The 21,669-nt window shown below is 37.8% G+C and overlaps 1 long non-coding RNA gene across 4 annotated transcripts in view; it reads right to left on the reverse strand.

Moving 5' to 3' along the window:
* LOC144324701 (uncharacterized) overlaps positions 1-21,669 on the reverse strand; it is a 136,868-nt gene that overhangs the window by 14,582 nt on the left and 100,617 nt on the right. For 3 of the 4 annotated variants that reach the window (XR_013390136.1, XR_013390134.1, XR_013390133.1), the window contains one exon: positions 20,454-20,612. This is a non-coding gene — a long non-coding RNA (uncharacterized LOC144324701). Of the gene's footprint in view, positions 1-9,066; positions 9,239-20,453; positions 20,613-21,669 lie in introns of all 4 variants that reach the window. The other variant, XR_013390135.1, reaches the window with a different exon arrangement.

Consider the following 21,669-nt stretch of genomic DNA (forward strand, 5'->3'; position numbering starts at 1 on the left):
TAAAAAGGCATAATAAATAATTCCTACCTCAGGTGCTTAAAATTAAGCTGGGTACAAATGGCATGCATTTAACAAAGAGCAACACAGGACAATCTAGTAGAGGTGGTGCTGTTGCTCCAGTGAATGAGGCTTCTTTTTTAGTTCAGATGGTCTGTGAATATCTGGAATGGGCTATGAAGTACAAGTTTGGCTACTTTGGACAAAAAGAGAGAGAGGCATAAACAAAAACTAGAATGTACAAATAGTTACAGAAGTGAACCAACCTGTATGAAATTAAGGTACTTTGAAATGTGGAATACTGCAGATAAATAAGGTAAAAAAAAATGCAGAGCCTGGATTCTAAAAAGCATTCTCTCTCAGAATAAATAATGTGGAATCGAGGCAGTGGGGGATCTTTGGCAGCATTTGAGTAGGAGAGAGATAGAATAAAAATTAAAAGGACACAGAAGTGATTTCTCTCATGTAGCTTTAACTTTTTTTTATTTTTATTTTTTTTAACTTTAACTTTAAAAACGAATTTTTTCAGGACTTCCAGAATGACAGGATAAGGAACTCAGCCCATACCCTGCCTCCATCCAAAAATCTTAAGTGTTGAAAATTATTTTTTAAAAATCATTTCAAGTCTCCAGAAATTTTCCTAAGGGCATATAGGAAATGGAGAAACATTCATTCAAGGAAATCTACGTAATAGTAGCCACACTTGTGGTGCATATAGCATAATGTACAAACTTGAATCACCATGTGTACACCTGAAGCTAATGTAACATTGTATGCCAACTGTAATTTTAAAAAAAAAGAAGAGAAAATCTACTTAATTTTAGTAAAACTGCTGAAAGTCTGTGGCATTTAGCCACAATCTATGCCATTAATCCCTTCTGCTCACCCCAACTAGATATTATAGAAGCCCTCCAGCTCCCCATTGGACAAGAAAGTACTTATACAAGAAACAGTGTGTCTCTACAATTTCAGTGAGAGAGAGTATCTCTTGGTGCATGTGGGGAGAGGGAAGAAGTCACAGTAAAGATGGGCCTTTACCACTCCTTTTGGGTTTTCTCTGTTCCCACCCTGGCTACCCTAAACCTGTCAAGTTTGAAGGAGTGAGGCTAGAAATGTAAACATCACTCTCTCACCAAGGAAGTTCCAGGCAAAAAGACAATGAGCATTTTAGTCTATTTGGCTATGCGGGGGAGGTAAGTATCCTGCTCATTAGAGTGCTCTATGTCTCCAAGCTGCCTCAGATGTGAAGCTATTGATGAACTCAGTGAACATTACCCTCTGTACTTCCAATAGTCAGTGATTGTTTCTCTTAACATCATAGGAGACTCACACTTTCTGAGAAACTGGAATACCAGCAAAATTCAAAAGAGGACCTAGGAAAATGACTTTCTGGGCAATAAGAAGTCATAAAGTATGCATCATTCTTTCTTTTCTATGCCAGTATTTGGTTATCTTGATAGGATCCAATAGTTGAAGCTTGTCTCTATATATGTAGGCATGCACTTTCATATATAAACTTATGTATTATATATATTAATGTGAAATATATATATTTATAAAGGTTAATATTAAGAGTAAACCACAGAGCTTAGTGAAAATGAAGTGTAAAACAAATGACTGCCCCACGTGAGACTTTTATACTGTGTGCATTTCAACTATTTTATGTATTTATTTAATCTGTATTTTTTATACATCTATTATGTGTTTGGCATATCCTAGGCATTTATGAACATGATAAGCAAACAACATCAGTACACTCATGGAACTTACATCCTATTAAAAGAAAATTACAACCAGAAATGGATTGCAGTAAGTGCTATGCTGAGAAATAAAATATGATGATATGATAAAGAGATCCTGGGTGTCCTCTTGGTATTACCTAGTCAGGAAATGTTCCTTGAGGATATGGCATTTAGACTGACACTTAAATCCAACTGACAAGAAAATACCCATGATGAGCAGGATGGACAGGAGGGGAGGCAGCATTACAGACCCAAAGAACATCCATTGCCGAGATCTGGAGACAGGAAATTTCTTACCATGTCCCAGGATCAAGAAGAAGGCCAATGTGGCTAGAACAGAGGGAATAATGAGAAGAGTGACAGAAGACAAGGTCAGCCATGTTAAGTAGCTTGGATTTTAGTTGCATTTTAATGCATTATTGCTGACATTGTAGTCTTAGAATCAAAATTCGGGTGGGTTTTGATCAATGTACTGTCATTAATTTACTGTATGACTCCGGAAAACTTATATCCTTTCTCTTGGCCTCAGAGCGACCTCAACTGTGAAACAAAGAGATTGAACTAGAAAGTAGATGATCTATGAATTCCCTTTGAGTGCTAACATTCTATGATTCTAATCTTTGCCCTCAAAAATTGAAGTTGAACACTCCCTTTTCTTAAAAGTACTGAGGCCCTTCTATGAACTAGAGAAGTATAGCTCAGGGCATGCTGGTCATTTGCCCTGAATTGTAAAACTGCCAAGACTTAAGATAGGATGAAGAGCCAAAAATTGCATTTCTCTTGTGCTGTTGACATTTCTTACAAGACATATTTGCTATGAGTTTTTATATTTTGCTCTTGTCTTCATTACTTTCCCAGTTTCTTTGGAGTGCTCCTTCAGTTCTCTACCTTCCACCTCAACAATTTAAAAGAGAGGGAGAGGGAGATAGAGAGAAGTGAATGAAAATGCACATGGAAGTTATTAATCCCTTCCCAACATCCACAGGCATACTGATTTTCCATACTTTCTTCGGGGAATAAGATCAAGTGTGCAGTGACTGGCTCACTTCTCTCTGAATAAAGGTGCTTGAAGATAGAACACTAATGTAAGCTTGGTCACTTTGTAGAAATTCCCAATATAATCAATCAGGGTAGTGGCTCCCAGAACATGAAATTCACTGTGACCAAAGATTAGTTAGCTCTCACCATAAATAATTTAGAAAGACCACTAAACAAACACTTCAATAGTTTCATAGGGTTGCTAAATAAACAAGCAGTACGTGCACAAGATAAACCTTTTAAAGGAACAGCTAAGAGATTTGGACTTTTAAAGAATATTTACCTTGGAACTGAGATAAAACCCAAGACTAAGTTTAAAGAGACAGAGCATTGAACACAGGCCCTCTTCTGTGAATCAAAAAAAAAGAAGAAATCCTGTTTCTGATTTGTGGTATTTTAAGTTTCAGGGTTGCATTGATACCGTGACATCTTTTTCAGAGTCACGCATGCTTTAGTAGGAAAAAACAAAACACTTTTAAGCAACATAGATATTTATGAGTTTGCTATGTTGTGTGATTTTTATCATGCTTTAGAGGCCAAAATATGTCAATTCGAAAACAACTCTATTTTATTATGAAAAATAGTATCTGACATACAGAAATTTTATTTGCAAGACAAAAATATATGCTATAAAGTGATTTGCAGCTAAACTAAATAAACTCTTTAGAAAAAATGTTGTTTATTTTTTAAGTTGGCAACAATGAGTCATTGGAAAGGCATTTTATTATGTACAAGCAAGAGTACACTTGATGACTACGTTTTAACACTGCCTTTTTAGTAATTAGCATTGTAAGTTTGGATGAGTTACTCAGCTTCTCTGAGTATCACCTGTATCTGCCAAATACGGCAGTTGGATTAAATGTTCTCAAATTGTAATTCAATGCTGAAATCCTGGAAATGTATTTTTAACACCACATATTGCATTTGCATTCAGCACATGGTAAGTATTGAATCAGATCTTTGACAATTTATGTGAAAACCTGAAACAGTGAGACACAGCATTTTGCAGATTAGAAAAGGACATTCCTTATCTTGGTAAAGCAATATCTTGATAATATGGAGTCCTGGAGTTGTTATCACCAAACTTGGTTCTCTCTCCTACTGGCCACAAAGGACCTTTGGAAAGATTATATGAACTCTCTAGAGCACCACTCCTTAATTTGTATACTGTCTTCTCATAACTGTTGCAAATAATTAAGAACACAGATGCTGAATCGACTGTTGTATTTTAAAATCTAACTCTGCCTATTATGACTTGTGTGATTTGGGAGGAGTGTGTTTCACTTCAGAATGCCTCAATTTTCCTGACTGTAAAATGGAGCTGATCGCAGTACCAAATTGAAAGAATTGGAAAGATGAGGGAAGAGATCATACGTATAGCAATCACAATAGTGCTTAGCATTCAGTAAATACTAGTGTTCATTTATATCATTAGTATTATGATGATCATTACTACATCATAATACTAGTATTATGATGAAATTACTAATAGTAATTTCAGCAGCAGTGGTGCATGAAAAGCCAAGTAGTAAGTAGAAAGAAAGCAGTTTTTGAGCGGCAAAGAAAATAAAGTAATCCTGTGGGCTGGAGCTATTAAAGAAGGCTGGAAAATGCAGTCATAGTGAGCACTGTATCTCACTTAAAAGAAAGAAGGTCAACAGAAAGGTGCTACAACCTAAGAAAACAAAATAATCAAAGAGGTGGAAGTGAAAAACTTGAGTTAGATTTCCAGGTGAAGGCAGCAGAATAAACACAGGCATGTACTCTTGCTCCTTCCTGAAACATCAAAAAATAATAATAACATTAAGGAAATATTTTTAAAGCATAAAACCATAAGAAAAAGAATAATAGAAGAGAAAACACCAATCAACATTTAGAATCTTGTAAGCAGTTGGACTAGTGCTAAATGGTTTAGGAATCTTGACTAATGTGAGTTCCAGGCTGGCAGTAGGAAAAGCTAAAATGTGACCAAATTTATGGCAGAAAACCTCCACCAAATTCAAGGATGTTCAGAATCAGGCACCCTAAGGTGCAAGTGAGGATATGGCTCAATTAAAATGAAGGATTCCTTAAAAGTTTGCTTAGAAAATACTTAAATCTGTAGTACTTTATTACACATGTTGCCTGAGGCAAGGGAAACAAAAGCAAAAATGACCTATTGAGACTTTATCAAGATAAAAAACCTTCTGCACAACGAAGAAAAAGAATCAACAAAACTAAAAGTCAGCCCTGGGAATGGGAGAAGATATTTGCAAATGAATATCTGATAAAGGATTAATATGCAAAATCTATAAAAAAACTTACCAAACTCAACACCCAAAAAACAATCCAGTTAAGAAATTGGCAGAAAACACAAATAAACACTTTTCCAAAGAAGACATCCAGATGGCTAGACAGACACATGAAAAGACGCTCAACATGGGATGCCTGGGTGGCTCAGTGGTTGAGCGTCTGCCTTTGGCTCAGGATGTGACCTGGAGTGCGGGGATTGAGTCCCACATCAGTCTTCCTGCATGGAGCCTGCTTCTCCCTCTGCCTATGTCTCTGTCTCTGTGTGTGTGTGTGTGTGTGTGTGTTCTCATGAATAAATAAATAAAATCTTTAAAAAATGCTCAACAAAACTCATCATCAGGGAAATACAAATCAAAAACCACAATGAGATACCATCTCACACCTCAGAATGGCTAAAATTAACACAAGAAACAGCAGGTGTTGGTGAGGATGTGGAGAAAGGGGAACCCTCTTACACTGTTGGTAGGAATGCAAACTGGTGTAGCCATTCTGGAGAACAGTTTGGAGGTTCCTCAAAAAGTTAAAACCAGAACTACCCTAGGATCTAGCAACTGCACTACTAGGTATTTACCCAAAGGATACAAAAGTGCAGATTTGGAGGGGTACATGCACCTCAATGTTTATAGCAGCATTATTAACAATAGCCAAACTATGGAGAGAGACTAAATGTCCATAGACTGTTGAATGGATAAAGTAGATGTGGTATATATAAAAAATGGAATATTACTCATCCATCAAAAAGAATGAAATCTTGCCATTTGCAACATTGTATATGAAGCTAGAGTGTGTTTTGCTAAGTGGAAAGAAGTCAGCCAGAGAAAGACAAACACCAAATGATCTCACTCATATGTGGAATTTAAGAAGAAAAACAGATGAACATATGGGAAGGGAGAAAGAAAAAAAAGGAGAGAGGGAAACAAGTCATAAGTGACTCTTAATGATAGAGAACAAACAGGGTTGATGGAAGTGGCTGGGTGATGGGCTAGATGGGTGATAGAAATTAAGGAGGGCACTTGTTATGAGCACAAGGTGTTGTATTTAAGTGATAAATCACTGAATTCTCTTCCAGGAACCAATATTGCACTCTATGTTAACTAACAAAATTTAAATTAAAAAAATTATCCCCCAGCCCATAAAAGAAAGAAATACTTAAATTTCTAGACTCTCTTCCAGAAGGCCTTCTCCAGAAGGAAACACACACAGTTGAAACTGGTATCATCTTACTGAAGTTGGAGAGTCTGTATATACATTTATATGCTGAATGCCGAGAACCATTCTACTACCCTATTACTAGCCTTCTATCACTGGTGGGCTTCTAGAACACCAAAAATCAAATCTATATCCTACAAGGAAAAGACTGGAAAACTGTCTCTAGGAATCTGAATAGCCCAAAAGGGAAAATACAAAGATACTGGCACTGAGATTTCCTCCACAAAGCAGCCCATATCCATATCGCCTCCCTACTTTGAAGATTCTGGTTAACAAATTCCACCAAAGCACTCGATTTCACATCAGCCTTTAAAAGAATCACTGTAAAAAACATTCAGATCATTCAGAAAATATGCTAACATGAAAGAGATCTGAATGCAAGTGAAAAAAAAAGAAGCAACTTGGAGATAATAAAAAAATGCAAGATAAAAACTTGAACAAAAATGTTATCCATGTACTACATTCATAAAAGAGGAATTGGATGCACTTTACAATAACAGATATTCTGAAAAAAATTAAAAGGATCTTGGAAATAAATATTACAGAAGTATAAACATCAATTGAAGGACTGTAAAACTGAATTAGAGAAAATTTTTAAAAAGCAGGACAAAATGTCTAGGAAATAGAAAATGAGAGAACATGAAGAAAACTTAAGATCAGCCCAGAATTTTTTATATTCAAATATTAGGAGTTCCAGAGAAAACTCACTGATAAAAAGAAAGAAAGGAAGTTGTCAGTGAAAAAAATATATATACCCAAAACGTTCAGAACTGAAGATATGAATGCATTGCCAAATGCCTGATACAGTGAATAAAAGCAGACCCATACCAATATAGATCATCTTGAATCTCCAAAGAAGACCATGTACATTTCCAAAGAAATAGTCACATATAAAAGACAGAGTCAAAATTAGCTTGCATTTCATGACAATAGAGTTAGAAGGCAGAGTACAATGAATCAGAGCCTTCAAGTTTTGAGGGAAAATGATTCAACCTAAAATTCTATACCCACCCAAACTTTCAAACAAGAGTGATACTAGAATGAAGAATGTTTTAAAAGATTTTATTTATTTATTTAAGAGAGAGTGAGAGAAAAAGAGTATGAGCAGGGGGAAGGGCAGAGAAAGAGGAAGAAGACAACTTCACACTGAGCAGGGAGCCCAACACAGGGTCCTTGAGCCCAGGACTTGGAGATCATGACCTGAGCTGAAGGCAGATGCTTAACCAACTGAGCCACCCAGGTGCCCCTGGAATAAAGACTTTTTTTTTTTTTTTTTTTTTTTAGAATAAAGACATTTTAAAGCATGCCATGTTCTTTAAAACTTTTTACTTCCCCCTATCCCTTTTTTTTGTGAAACTACTGGATGATGTGCTCTGCAAAACAAATAAATGATCAAAAGATAAGGCATAAGCTATAGTAAAAGGCAATCCACCCCTGGAAATAGGAAGAGAATCATAAGAAAATTAAGGATAAACTAGGGTTATGGCTGTACACCAAGCACAGAAGGCCATCAAATTCATGAAGAGCAAATGAATTTTGCTTTTGGTTAGGATTTTGATGAGATTTTTTTCTAGAATGCAAAATTTAAAGAATACTTGAAGATATTGACAAACAGCAAAGAATCGGGGCTGAATTTAAAAGTACATAGGAAACTAAACAAAGGGGAAAAGATCAAGATAAGTATTCACCAAAGAGAAAAGGAAAACTGCAGAAAAAGAAGAAATTATGATTTACTACATGGTTCAGGATTTATGTGGCCATAATACAGGAAACACTAAATATTCATACAACCAAAATTGTGAGAATTATATTGGAAAAGTGAGAGAAATAGGAAACATTTATGTGTAACTCAATGGATAATACGTGAACTGAAACATCTTAAGTAGCACTATATTTAGTGCTTGTTCAGTATGTCATGTGTGCACACACACACACATACACACATACACACACATATTTATAAGGTACAGGAACAAACAGAAAAGACTGCATAAGACTGGAAGCAACAAGACAAGAGGTTCAGGCCACCCCAGGTTCCACCTGACCTCCCCGAGGACAGAAAGGATTGCTATCTCCCTACACCTGTAATCATTTGCTGCTTACTGTTTGAGAAGCTCTGATTTAGAGACAGGGAAGTAAATACAAAAAAAAAAAAAAAAAAAAAAAAAGCTAAGTGAACTGAAAGTGATATCCTCCAGAGAGGGCATTTGAATGGATACAGAGAGAGACATGCAGGGAGCAAAGACCTACCATTTTTCCTAAAAAACTTTGTAGAACTCATCAAATCTTTAAACCATGTTCACATATTACTTCAGCTTTTAAAAAATGAATCAACAGGGATCCCTGGGTGGCACAGCGGTTTGGCGCCTGCTTTTGGCCCAGAGCGCGATCCTGGAGACCCAGGATCGAATCCCACGTCGGGGTCCCGGTGCATGGAGCCTGCTTCTCCCTCTGCCTGTGTCTCTGCCTCTCTCTCTCTCTCTGTGACTATCATAAATAAATAAAAATTTAAAAAAAATGAATCAACAAAAACCTAAACTATATTATGAGAGTGATGCCTGAATGAAATATGAAGCTAACATTTATTGAGCCCATTTTAAATGCCAGGCATTCACTAATTTCCCCCATTTGACCCTCACATCAACCAAGTGACAAGCAATAATTACTGCTACTATACAAATTTTAAAGATGAAGAAACATACAAGAGAAGAGAAATTAGGTACAGTGCCTGCATTTCTACAGTTAATGAATAACAAAGCTGAAATCCGCACAGAACTCTGCCACCTACCAGAGCCCAATCTCCTAACCCCTTGCTGTCCCTCAGGTGAAGTTAGTGTTGGGGATGCCACATTCTGGAGGGTCTAATATATCCATCTTGATGAAGTCCTCTTACTTAGGCACTTTGGGAAACGGGATCTTCCAAAATCTCTTCACATATCAGGAATATGGGCCATGTTTACCTGCTCAAGATTAAAAAGTGGAATATTAAAAAAAGCCAGCCATGCCACCTGCCTGACCCTCTTACACTTCGCCACCATCCCACTGCCACACTATGCTTTACGGAAATGGTGCTGTGCAGCCCTTGGTCTCCACTCAAGCAAGCTTCCTGTTATTTAGAGGTCACTGCTGCTTTTCTATGGGGCTGCAATTCTTTGCTGCTTTCATATGAAGGTTGAAATGCAGGAGCAAATCTCACCTAATGTTTACTATTTTTTCCAACATTGTCATTTAATTATTTTAACAAGGTCACTATCGGTTAATGTGTTTGCTAATACGGACTCTGCTTTCTCATGAACCTCTTTGAGGTGTGTGCAAGCATCATATTCCAATCTGAAACTTGGGAAAAAGGAAAAAAAAAACTTTAAAAAGATTGATGGACACTTAAATTTCATAGGAAAAGTGAGCCTTATCTTAGCAACCAATACTATTAGGAAGTTTCCTGGCATTTAAAACAAATGTAGTTATTCTGAATATTTACATCTAGAAAAGCTTCAACACACACACACATACCTGTGCATACACACATGCACACAGATGGGGAAAGAGACAGAGACAAGCACAGAGAGAAGAGAAAAGAAGAAATTTCAAAAGGACAATAACAAAGAGCCCTGATGATCTATAATCAAAATAGTATTTAACCATAGGGACCTATTAGATGATTTATGTTAAATAGATCAACAGAATTCAATTGACTGGGTATGATTATTTCTCCTACTATCTTTTCATCTCTCTCCTGCTGGCAAACCAGACATGCAGACTTTTACATTTTGGATCTTCTTCTAAGATCTTTCAGATTCCCCCATACTTATCCCACATGCCCATGTTCTCCCACAATATGCACAAGCTCACTCATAGCCCTGATAATAGTGGAGTATCATCACTGTCTAGGACCCCTAGTCCTTCTTAGAACCTCATCTCATTCCAGAGCAGGGGATTAGGCTGGTCCAGTTTCACAATCTGTGGTTGGATCTGAACTGGCCACTGCACATAACTCCCCAGCAGCCTTCTCCCTCTCAGCTCTTCCTCACCCACTGCCACCCACTGTGCCCAGAGTTCTTCCTCAGGTTTTACATCTAGGCAAGAATCTCTTGTTCTATTATAAAATATTATAATACAAATTATAAAATTATAAAAATTAAAAATTATAAAATAACCTCCCTTCCTTGACAGTAAAGAGACAATCATTTGGTTTTCTTTTCTTAAATAAAATTGTTTTATTATTTAAATATATTGGTTCCCTCATTTCAACTTGCTCCATAGGGTACACTTCTCCTTTTCCAAGTTGCACAAAATGCTGTCCAGAGCACTGACTGCCTTATAGATGGTTTAACTAATACATCTATCCCTTCAATCATAAGTATTTCTTATATACCTACTGAATTCAGCAGTGTTTGGAATACAGGCAAGAAATTAAGCATCGTCCCTGCTGGAATCATGGCTAAATAGTAGAAGGCGTGACTTTCTGGAATGCTCACTGGAAGAGGAGGGTACCCAGTCCTCTCATGGGCAGGAGTGGAAAGGACAAGTGTGTGACTGGGCAGAGAGAGTTCTACTTGTCAAGGAAGAAGAGTCTTTCAGGCAGAGAAAATTGTTTCCTCAAAGGACCAGAGCCACAGAAAATATTGAGCAAATAAAAGGTTATGCTTCTGAAGCACAGAAAGAAAAGGAGCAGGTTGGAGGTGGCTAGTGAGGCAGGGTCCACCATGAAGAACATTGTAAGCTCATTTTGGCAGTAATAACCCATTGGAGTTTTTAAAATCTCAGTAATATCAGATTTGCATTTTCCGAATTTCATTCATTATACTTTAAAAAGCAAGACTACTCTTATGATAGCAACTTAACCAGTATTTAACTTAATAGTTGTTTAATAGTTACATAACATGTGGAGATCACTAAATACTTCCAAACGTATTTTCACATTTGATCATTATAGCTAATTACAAGGCCACTGTGATTATTTTCATCATTGGCAAAGAAGATAAGACTCAGAAAAATAAAGTGGAGGGCAGCCCCGGTGGCTCAGCAGTTTAGCACCGCCTTCAGTCCAGGGCTGATCCTGGAGACCCCGGATCGAGACCCACCTCGGGTTCCCTTCATGGAGCCTGCTTCTCCCTCTGCCTCTCTCTCTCTCTCTCTCTCTCTCTCTGTGTGTCTCATGGATAAATAAATAAAATCTTTAAAAAAAGAAAAGAAGAAAGAAAAGAAAAGAAAGAAAAGAAAGAAAAGAAAAGAAGAAAAGAAAGAAAAAAGAAAAGAAGAAAAGAAAGAAAAGAAATGAAAAGAAAAGAAAAGAAAGAAAAGAAAAGAAAGAAAAGAAAAGAAAAGAAAAGAAAAGAAAAGAAAAGAAAAGAAAAGAAATAAAAGAAAAGAAAAGAAAAGAAAAGAAAAGAAAAGAAAAATAAAGTGGAGTCCTGGGACTGGCTCTGGATTCAAGGGAATCCTACCACTATCCTACCACTATCACCAACCTACCATTCCTTGACTGGGGGTGGGGAGGAGTCCTTGTGGTCACATGGACAGACTGTAACAGGCAACAGAAAAAGATAATATGCACAGAACAACAGTTATAGTTGATTAAAATTTATGACATATAAGATGATCCAGTGAAAAGTGAAAAGACATGAACCTGAAAACCAGAAGCCTTTTAGAGCATTAGTAAAGATCGAATGAGGAAATAGTGTGGGAAATACTAGGTGGTCTCATAGCTTAATACCTCTCTATTTATGTAAAATGATCTCTGATGCAGTTTGTTTTTTATTTATTTAAAAAAATTTAAAGATGTATTTATCTATCTATTCATGATAGACAGAGAGAGACAGAGAGAGAGAGAGAGAGAGAGAGAGGCAGTGACATAGGAGGATGGAGAAACAGGCTCCATGCCGGGAGCCCAACGCAGGACTCAATCCCAGGACTCCAGGATCGTGCCCCGGGCCAAAGGCAGGCGCTAAACAGCTGAGCCACCCAGGGATCCCCTGCAGTTGTTTTTTTAAAAGCATATAAGCTAAGATAGAGATGTGCATGTATTATGGTGCTATTTGTAGACACATTCTTGTATCAGTATAGGCTATCTCTGAGAAAACAAATGAGAAACAGGGATTGGTGATAGTGACCGCTTCCAGGGAGAACTGGGAACTGGCAGGACATTGGTTTTCACCATATACCCATTAGCACTGCTTTAGATTTTACACTGTGCCTGTATCACACTTTGAAAATGGAATTTAATAATGAAAAAAATAGAATATTTTGAAGAAAACGATCATTGTATCTAATTCAGAGGATGTGGTTTTAAAATATAAGTGAAGAAAAAGCAGGCAGATTATCACTGGCACTACTTCAGTATCTGACACATTCTGGAACTGGCTTTCTAAGGCAGAGCCATGCTCTTTGGAATTACTTGACTCCTAGGGAAATAACATGAGCTCTAAGAATAGCCATTTTATGTATTATCATTCTAAGTCTGTGCCAAAGCACTCTAGCCCACAGAGCTTCATGTACTTGAGCTTCTGCTTACCCCCTGAGAAGGGCCACTCCGCCTCGTCACTATGAAAATACGTGATGTCAATGACTCAGCACTCTATCTTGAAACTCCCCTCACTGAGTTCAAGTTCTCCAAAAAATATATATGGAGGGGAAAGGGCAGAGAAATGGGAGCAGCCATTCTTCCAACTAGGCCACTGTTTTAAAAGCTGTTTTCTGTGATATTAATAGTTGACTCACAAGGGGAAGGAAATGTCAGCCAAATGCACATGGACAATGCCATTTTCTCCTCTTCCTCTTCTAATGTGGACTGCAGCACAGTGTACCATGAGCACGTTGTCCTTGGGATTTATTACACATACTCTTATTCAAGGTAGGCCTTTTAACATTTTCAGGACACCATTGTAATATGGGAACGCCATAGGGGCAATGCTGCCATGAGCTCTTTGGTAAATCTTTGCAGCAACAGTCCCCCAATTCATCATGCTCCTACTACCCACGTCTTGGTATATTCCTCTCCACTTTCATTTCAAGTTTGGCCACGTTATTTGCTTTGGCCACTAAGACGCCAGCAAACAGAGCAAGCAGAGGTTTGATAAGGGCCTGCACACTGGGGACTTGCACTTTTGGATCTTTGCCCTGAGATCTCGATGTTGGAAAGAAGTAAAAGCCAAGCAGAGAGAAAGAAAGGCCCAGCCATGGTGGCTGAAGGTGAGCCCGGCCTCCAGTCAACTGGTGGATGGATGTAGTTGTATAAGTGAGCCCACGTGAGTGCAGCAAAACTGCTCAGCCAGACACAAAATTCTGAGAAATAACAAATCGTTATTGTTTTAAGCCACTGCATTTTGAGGGTGATTTGCCACATAGCAACAGGTAACTGATAACATAGTTATATTTCAAAGTAAAGCAGGGAACCAAGAATCAGGGCACTTGAGCTCTATTCAGAGCTCTGTTTCCTGCCTCAGTTTCCTAATATGTAGAAAGAGGAAATTAGACTAGATAATGTCTAAAAGGCCTTTTAGCTTTAATATTGTGTTAAATGCAAAAGGAATGTGTTCCATGTATATGTACTATTACTTTGGCATCCATTTGACCCCACACGTCAGGGCTTGAGCTTAACATACATCTTGCAGGTGAAAAAAGAGAGCTCCACTTGAGAATTGGCAAATCTGGCTCCCAGTCCCCTAGGCGGACTTAGCCCAGATGTTAGAATGGAAGTATCTGAGTCTGGAGTGTGATTCTTTGCAAAATAAAAGGTGAGGCAATGGCCCACGGGTCATAGACTCTCGGCCTCCTCACTTTTCTGGGCTCAATGGATCTGTCAGCAGCAGTATGACCCTGAGCTTTCTGAGCGACAGGGTTTGTGTTTACAGTGCATGGGACAGAAGAGCAACAAAAACCACCCCAATTCCCAGCCAAGCTTGCTTGCTGTCCGGGAGGAATAGGAGTGTGGGATCACACTTTGTTTATTTGTGGTTCTTTTAAGTGATGTCCAGAGACCCACATTTCATGCTTGTTTGAAAGTGTATATGTAACTGGGGAAGCTGTTAAACAGCAGTTTGCTTTCACTCCAGCTATTCACTTATTTAGTTTTATGCCAGCATGTAGTTCGTTGAGCCATAATTCTTTACCGTGCCCTAAGATGGACAGTATTTGAGGGTGTCAGAGAGAAATCTGCATCTCAAATTTATAAATATTTTCCAGGACATCATATTTGGCTGCTTATATTTCAATTATCATGGGTTTTTTTGTTTGTTTGTTCAAAAAGCTTTCTTTGATTGGTAATATGACTTACCAAAAAAGGAGGGAAAAAAGAAAAATATCTATTTCAGAAGGAGAAAAAAAATACAAGTCATCCCAAAATAAACTGAACCAAATTCCTTGAAAGTGCTGAAAACTGCTTTAAGATGTGCAGATTCTAAAATGTAGGAGAAAAGTAGTAATACATAATCACTGAAAAGGTCTAACTTAATGCAGAAAAGTTTAGTTTAATTATGAGAGAAAAATCAAATAAGCTTAAATACAAAACACGTTTTTGCTATTTTGCATTGTGTATATTGGCAGCAGAAAAAAAAAAATCCTTCCTAAAGAATAATACAACTCTAAATCAAGTGAAAACAAACCAGAATGCTAGATGAAGGTGACACCTCAAAGAAAAGCTGCCTTCGTCATTCTTCTAAGAGAAATGACAACTGCAATCGTCAAGCAATGTTTTCTGGCTTGCAAAATGTTCCAAAGTGTGCAGGCAGTGCAAGTGGTCTAACTCCTGGCGCAGCACCCACAAGGCGTTCACTCAAAGATGAGGCCTTTTCCTTTGACTTCCTGGACTGTTTCTGAGCAACACAATGAAGGCAAAAGCAGGATGACTTTGCATGCCCTATGCAGCAGGAAACTGCTGGCTTAAAACCTATCTTTTCACTCATCTCTCCTGTTCAGCTCTGTTCTGTAATTGGCAAAAGATGGGTGGGGTATATGAGCAAAGCCAAGTGGTTGGGAATGCTCCCCCTTTTGGTCTGTAAGAAAGCTGAGCTACACTCAGGCCCCAGAGCTGCCTCTACCTTGCTCCCAGGAAAATGCCCACTGAAGACAGCCTCAGAAATCTGGAAAGGTGTGGTCACTTCCTTGGCCACATTCTCACGCTCATTTTTATAACCATCACTAGTAATCAGTCTTAAGAGATAAAAGTTTATTTAGAAACTCAGTCAGCAAGCTAACTGTGGTTTAAAGTGAATGGCTCCCTCTTCTCTCATTTTAGCCAGAGATTTACACCCCTTCCAAGCCAGCCCGGGTCTTATTTATGTAACTGCACTAGAGAGTGGCTTGAGGTTGCCTCTTACAATAACAAATTCTATTTATGTCTTGGAGGGCTGGGCCCAGGCAGTTAAAGCAACTGAGATAGAAACAGGCACCTAGAAAGTAGGAGCAGGCATCATGGAAAGGCTTATACCAAGACTCTCCATCCTTTAAATGAGACAGCTTGGGCATTCTAATCATCCAGACCTCAAAGCTATGTGTGATCCCACAGGACCTCCACATACTCTAGGTTCTGAGTTGTTTCGGGCATGAAGTTCCCTGAAATGTGGGCACAACCTTAATACAAAGCATCTATTGTTAGGGACACAAGAAACAGAAATGCTTGTTCTGCTGTTGCTGTTTATCCTGATAGAAACAGCCTAATTATAACATACACTGTCGTGTCCGTTTTTATTCAAAGAAATCCCTCCCCCAATTCCATATGTTGTACTGTAATCTGTATGTTGTACGCACTTTGATGTTCACATACATAATACATATTAATAAATTTTAAGAACATAAGGATTGACAACCACTATTCTTTTTCCTTATCAACATTCTTATCTTACATAAATCCACCTAGAACATATAAGAATAATTAATATCATGCGTACATTTACAATGGAACTTAGGTAAGCTATCCTCGGCTTCATTCTCAATCCAAATGTCAAAAGTTAAGTAAAGTGACATCTCAAGAGGAATATGAAATATATTTCAATTTCATTTAGAATTGTAATACCATCATCCCTTTCTATAAAAGAAGTTAGAAAAGCTAACTTTTTCTCCACAAGCTGTTAAATGGCGCCCCCTTCCTGTCAGTAATGAATTTGGTTAAGGAGCCAAAAAAAAAAAAAAAATTTACATTGCCTTTTAGCATCTCAAGGTATTAGGGTCATATGGATTTTTTAGAGACAATTTCACGTGGGCCCTTCATCTGACATGCAAAATAGATTGATATCCAGGCAACGAAAGGATCTTATCATTTTAGTGAATTAGTTAAAAATATTTTCAGTAGGCACTGTGCTAATCATAGGGGATAAACAAAGGTCCTAAGTCTCAAGGAACTCAAAATCTCCTAAAGAAGACTCTAAGTAAATCAAGTAATACAATACAGGTCAACAAGTAATATATGTATTTGACTTTATATATATATATATATATATATATATATATATATATATATATATGATTTTATTTATTTATTAGTGAGAGACAGAGAGAGAGAGAGAGAGAGAGGCAGAGACATAGGCAGAGGGAGAAGCAGGCTCCATGCAGGGAGCCTGACATGGGACTCGATCCTGGGTCGCTGGGCTGAAGGCGGCGCTAAACCGCCGAGCCACCCGGGCTGCCCAACAAGTACCAAGTTTTGTGATAGAAATGATAAGTTTGCCAGAGTAGTTTAATGAGGACTTCTTTGAGAAGGTAACAAGTAAGGTAGATAAGGAGAGATGGCTAACTATTGACAAAGCATACAAAGTAGAAAGAGAATGAATTCTGAGCAATTCAAATGGAATTTTAAACTCTTCAAAGTCTGAAAGGGTGTTTTAGAATGATGACCAGGGATTTCAGGGTGGTAGCTGCATAAGAAAAGGAATTGGAGCCCAGGGATTTCAGGGTGGCAGCTGCATAAGAAAAGGAATTGGAGGGCAGCCCCGGTGGCGCAGCGGTTTGGCGCTGCCTGCAGCCCAGGGCGTGATCCTGGAGACCCTGGATCAGGTCCCACATCCGGTTCTCTGTATGATGCCTGCTTCTCCCTCTGCCTGTGTCTCTGCCTCTCTCTCTGTCTCTATGAATAAATAAATAAAAAATCTTAAAAAAAAAAAAAAGAAAAGAAAAGGAATTGGAGATACATTCTAAAGGCCTGGTACATTCTAAAGGTCCAGGTGTGAAGGTTAGATTTCAGTCTGAAAGTGACAGGAGCCACAGAAAAGTTGTTAAACGGTCCATTATGCACTCAGTTATATTTCACTTCACCCCCTTTAATAAGCTTGTCAATTACATATCTATCAAACAATCTCCAGAGGCTTCCAGTTCTATGTTAAGCCTTCAGGTACTTCAGAGGCATATTCTTTGCACTACTTAGCCACTATATGAAAGTGTTATAAATCCACAGCAAGAACAAAGCAGAACGATTTGGATTTGATCTTTTGCTCTAGTGAGTCTTTGTTTAAAAAAAATAGTGAAAAGAGTATATATCATGGTATCTTCTGTGTAAAAAAGAAAGAGAAATAAGAAAATACATAAAAATATGATTATTTTTGCATAAGGAAAGATGCAGCAATTAACATAAACAACAAAATCGTTTACCTGCCAGAGGAGCATCAGGAATGAAGGAGTAACACTCCTCTGAGTATATAACTTGTAAAGTTTAAATTTTGGAAGCCTAGAAATGCTCTATATATTCAAAAATGAAATTCACAAAGATGGTGGGGAAAACTGCAAACTAAATGCAAAAAGAAACAAATCTATTGTATTAAAAATGAATAAAGTAATCGTTAAAGGAAAAAAAATAGAACTAATGCTAGTGACCTTAGAATGCAGTGCTATAAATACATAACTTCACTCTAGAGGAAGTGAAACTGCAAACAAACCTTGAACTTTTCTGAGTAGGGCTTCTTTTTTTTTTCCATTTTTTGAGTCTAACAATTTTAAAACTAATTTTTATGCATTGTAGAATTGAGTAAATGTGTTGACATAATTGGAAACCTAGGTTCTCACTGTGGAAGAAGGCAGGTAGAAATACAAAAAGGGGGAAGGCAAGGAAGAATCATGGGAATTGGATTGAAAATTGGAGGTACTGGTATAAATTAGTGATTTCTAAAGAAATATGTGCATATAATGTTTCCTCCTAGCTCTGTCTGTTTAAAGTGTTTAGAAGCAGTGGTACCCCAGTAACAATGGGCACACCTGCCATCCAGATCTTGGTTTCTCTCTCTCTCTCTTTTTTAAAAAATATTTTATTTATTTATTCATGAGACACAGAGAGAGAGAGAGAGGCAGAGACATAGGCAGAGGGAGAAGCAGGCTCCCCGTGGGGAGCTTGATGTGCTACTTAATCCCAGGACTCCGAGATCATGCCCTGAGCCAAAGGCAGATTCTCAACCACTGAGCCACCTAGGCATCCCAAGATCTTGGTTTCTCAATATTATATCTTGATAGAAGGAAAGGGGGAATCATTGAAAAAATGGCAGATTCTAGGACTGGAACAATAAAAGTACCAGATTCAGTGAATACCTTAGTGTACCATAAAGCAAAGATTTTTCTGAAAAGAATCCTGGGGCAATGTCAAAAAGACACAGGAGCCAGACTGAAGAGGCTTTTACCAGCATCAAAATAAATAAGAACAGTAATGGACTATAACCCATGGGTTAAAAGAGATGATAGATAGATAGATAGATAGATAGATAGATAGATAGATAGATGATAGATAGAAAATTAAATGGGACTTTTCCTTATCATAAAATGCCAATTGCTAAATATGAATGAAGTGGTATAATCATCATAGTAAATATTTATTTGGGCAAGAATCACTAATGCGTGCTAAATCTAAGAGAGAGAAAGCTTATTAATTGCAAGGAGACATCATAATTGTAAGGAAGGAACCAGAACAACAAACATCTCTACCAGGCAAATGAGCAGACAAACATTGTGGTTTCTGGATGTGCTATTCTGAGAAGGACACAACCTCACTTTTGTACTATTCCCACGAGGGATGTATAACCAAAATGTAATCATGAGGAAAGATGAGACAAATCCTGATTATGGAACATTCTATAAAAGGATTATCCTGTAGTCTTCAAAAATGTCAATCACATGAAAATCTTAGCAAGGCCGAGGAACGGTTACAGATTAAAGAATACTAAAGAGCTATGACAACCAAATGTACTATGGGACCCTGCATTTATCCTGTAAATGGAGGAGAAAATGTTATTAAGGGCATGATTGGACAAAGTTGGAATATGCAATGCAGGGCCAATAAAATTTTTTTGTCAATGATATATTTCCTGAAATTGGTAATGTACATTGGTTACATAGGCTGGCTGAGTCAGTAGAGCAATATGACTCTTGATCTTGGGGTTGTGAGTTCCAGCCCCACACTGGGTACACAGATTACTTAAAAATCAAATCTTTTTAAAAAAGAGAACAATTACAAAATATGCATACACATACACACACATATAGACTGAAGATTGTGATAAAACAACATGACAAAATGTTAAAAATTGGTGGGAATGCCTGGGTGGAACAGTCAGTTAGGTGTCCAACTCTTGGTTTCAGCTCAGTTATGATCTCAGGGTCTTCAGATCAAGCCCCAGTTTGAGTTCCACACTCAGTGCAGAACCTGCTTGGGATTCTCTTTCCTCTTTTCTCTGTTCCTCCTCCCTGCTTTCTCTTTCTCTCTCTCTCTCTCTCTCTCTCTCTCTGTAAAATAAATAAACCTTTAAAAAACAGTAGTGAATCTTGGTATACAGAAGTTTGTTCGTTTTTAAAGATTTTATTTATTTATTCATGAGAGACAGAGCGGGGAGAGGGGGGCAGAGGGAGAAGCAGGCTCCTTGCAGGGAGTCTGATGCGGGACTCGATCCCAGGTTTCCAGGTTCACACCCTGGGCCGAAGGCAGGCACTAAACCACTGAGCCACCCAGGGATTCCCCAGTATACAGAAGTTTATAGTACTATTTTTAGCACGAAGTTATTTCAGAATGAAGAGTTAAAAATAAACAGAACCATATAAGATATATGCCCAAGTAATGATTTGTGTAACTTATCCCAATTATTTTAATTAACCATGTAGCAACGAGCCAGAAGTGTCTGAGGCTAGCACACCAGCTGGCTAGCACACCAGCTGAATGTGTGCACACATTTAGAGTCACTTCTAGGAAAGCACATAAAAATATCCGTGTACCTCATAAGACCTCCGTCAATTCAATTCCAAAAGGATCCCCCAGGGGCACCCGGGTGGTTTAGGCCTTTAAATATCTGAATCTTGATCCCAGTTCAAATCTTGATCTCAGGGTTGAGTTCAAGCCCCACAGTGGGCTCCAACACTTGTGCGTGGAACCTACTTTAAAAAAAAGAAAAAGAATCTCTCAGGTGACCTTGATAACTATAATGCATCAGTTCCCACAGGCATTGGCAACATCAAAGGAATCCCATACATCAAAAAAAAAAAAAAAAAAAAAAAAAGGAATCCCATACATCTTGAAGTGCAGGGTTCTAATAATGACTCCCCAAAATGTTTTAGGCCAGGTGGTCCCTAGACAGTTTCCTTCTAGAGTTAAGAGTGAGTTCTCTCCCTCTATGGTCATCAGATCTACGTTAATGAATGCATTCTGAGACCATGGAGAGCAAAGATAAGGGATGGTGCTATAGTTTTGCAGGTCCTATTCTCAGAAGAAATTATTTTAACCATTCTTTGAAAAACTTTGGAGGCCACATGGTAAGCTAAAGAAGTCTGAGTTTTAAGTTCAAGCACATTAGAAATGTTGTGACTGAGAGTGTCACTAACAATGAATATCTTGAATCCTAATTTTATTCATTGCTAAATGGCTCACTTTCACACAATCCTTTGCAATTTGCAAATTTCAAGCATACTATCTCCTTAGTAATAATACTGTCAATAATAACAATAACTGTTATTTATGAAGCACTTCATTTACAGTGAGTTTTACATTTACAACTAAGTGACTGGCATATATCTATTGTAATAATTTAGATAGCTCCATGAAGTCATTATTAATCCAATTTTACATGAAGCTCATGTGGCTTAAACAACTTTCCAATAACACAGATTAAGAAGCAGAGCTAGAAAAGAAGACTTACATTAAAATCCATGATCTAATTCACAGTTATGCCTATCATATCTCATGATCATTCCCATTATTCAAATAAAGGAATTGAGGCCCTAAAAGTTAAAGGATTTATCTAAGTTTGGAATAGCCTAGGTCATGTGACTCTAAATTTGGCATTATTCCTACTCTGGATGCTACAAGGAACACATAAAACAATGGATGGAAAGTGCTTTGTAAGTTGAGAAATCTGTGAATACATGAGGATTAAGTCTCATTATTACCTTTAAAAACTTTCCTAGTGCATCATGAAAGCAAGCAGCAAAGGGCGGG

This window comes from Canis aureus, chromosome 12, assembly GCF_053574225.1.
Source record: "Canis aureus isolate CA01 chromosome 12, VMU_Caureus_v.1.0, whole genome shotgun sequence".
Taxonomy (NCBI): Eukaryota; Metazoa; Chordata; class Mammalia; order Carnivora; family Canidae; genus Canis; species Canis aureus.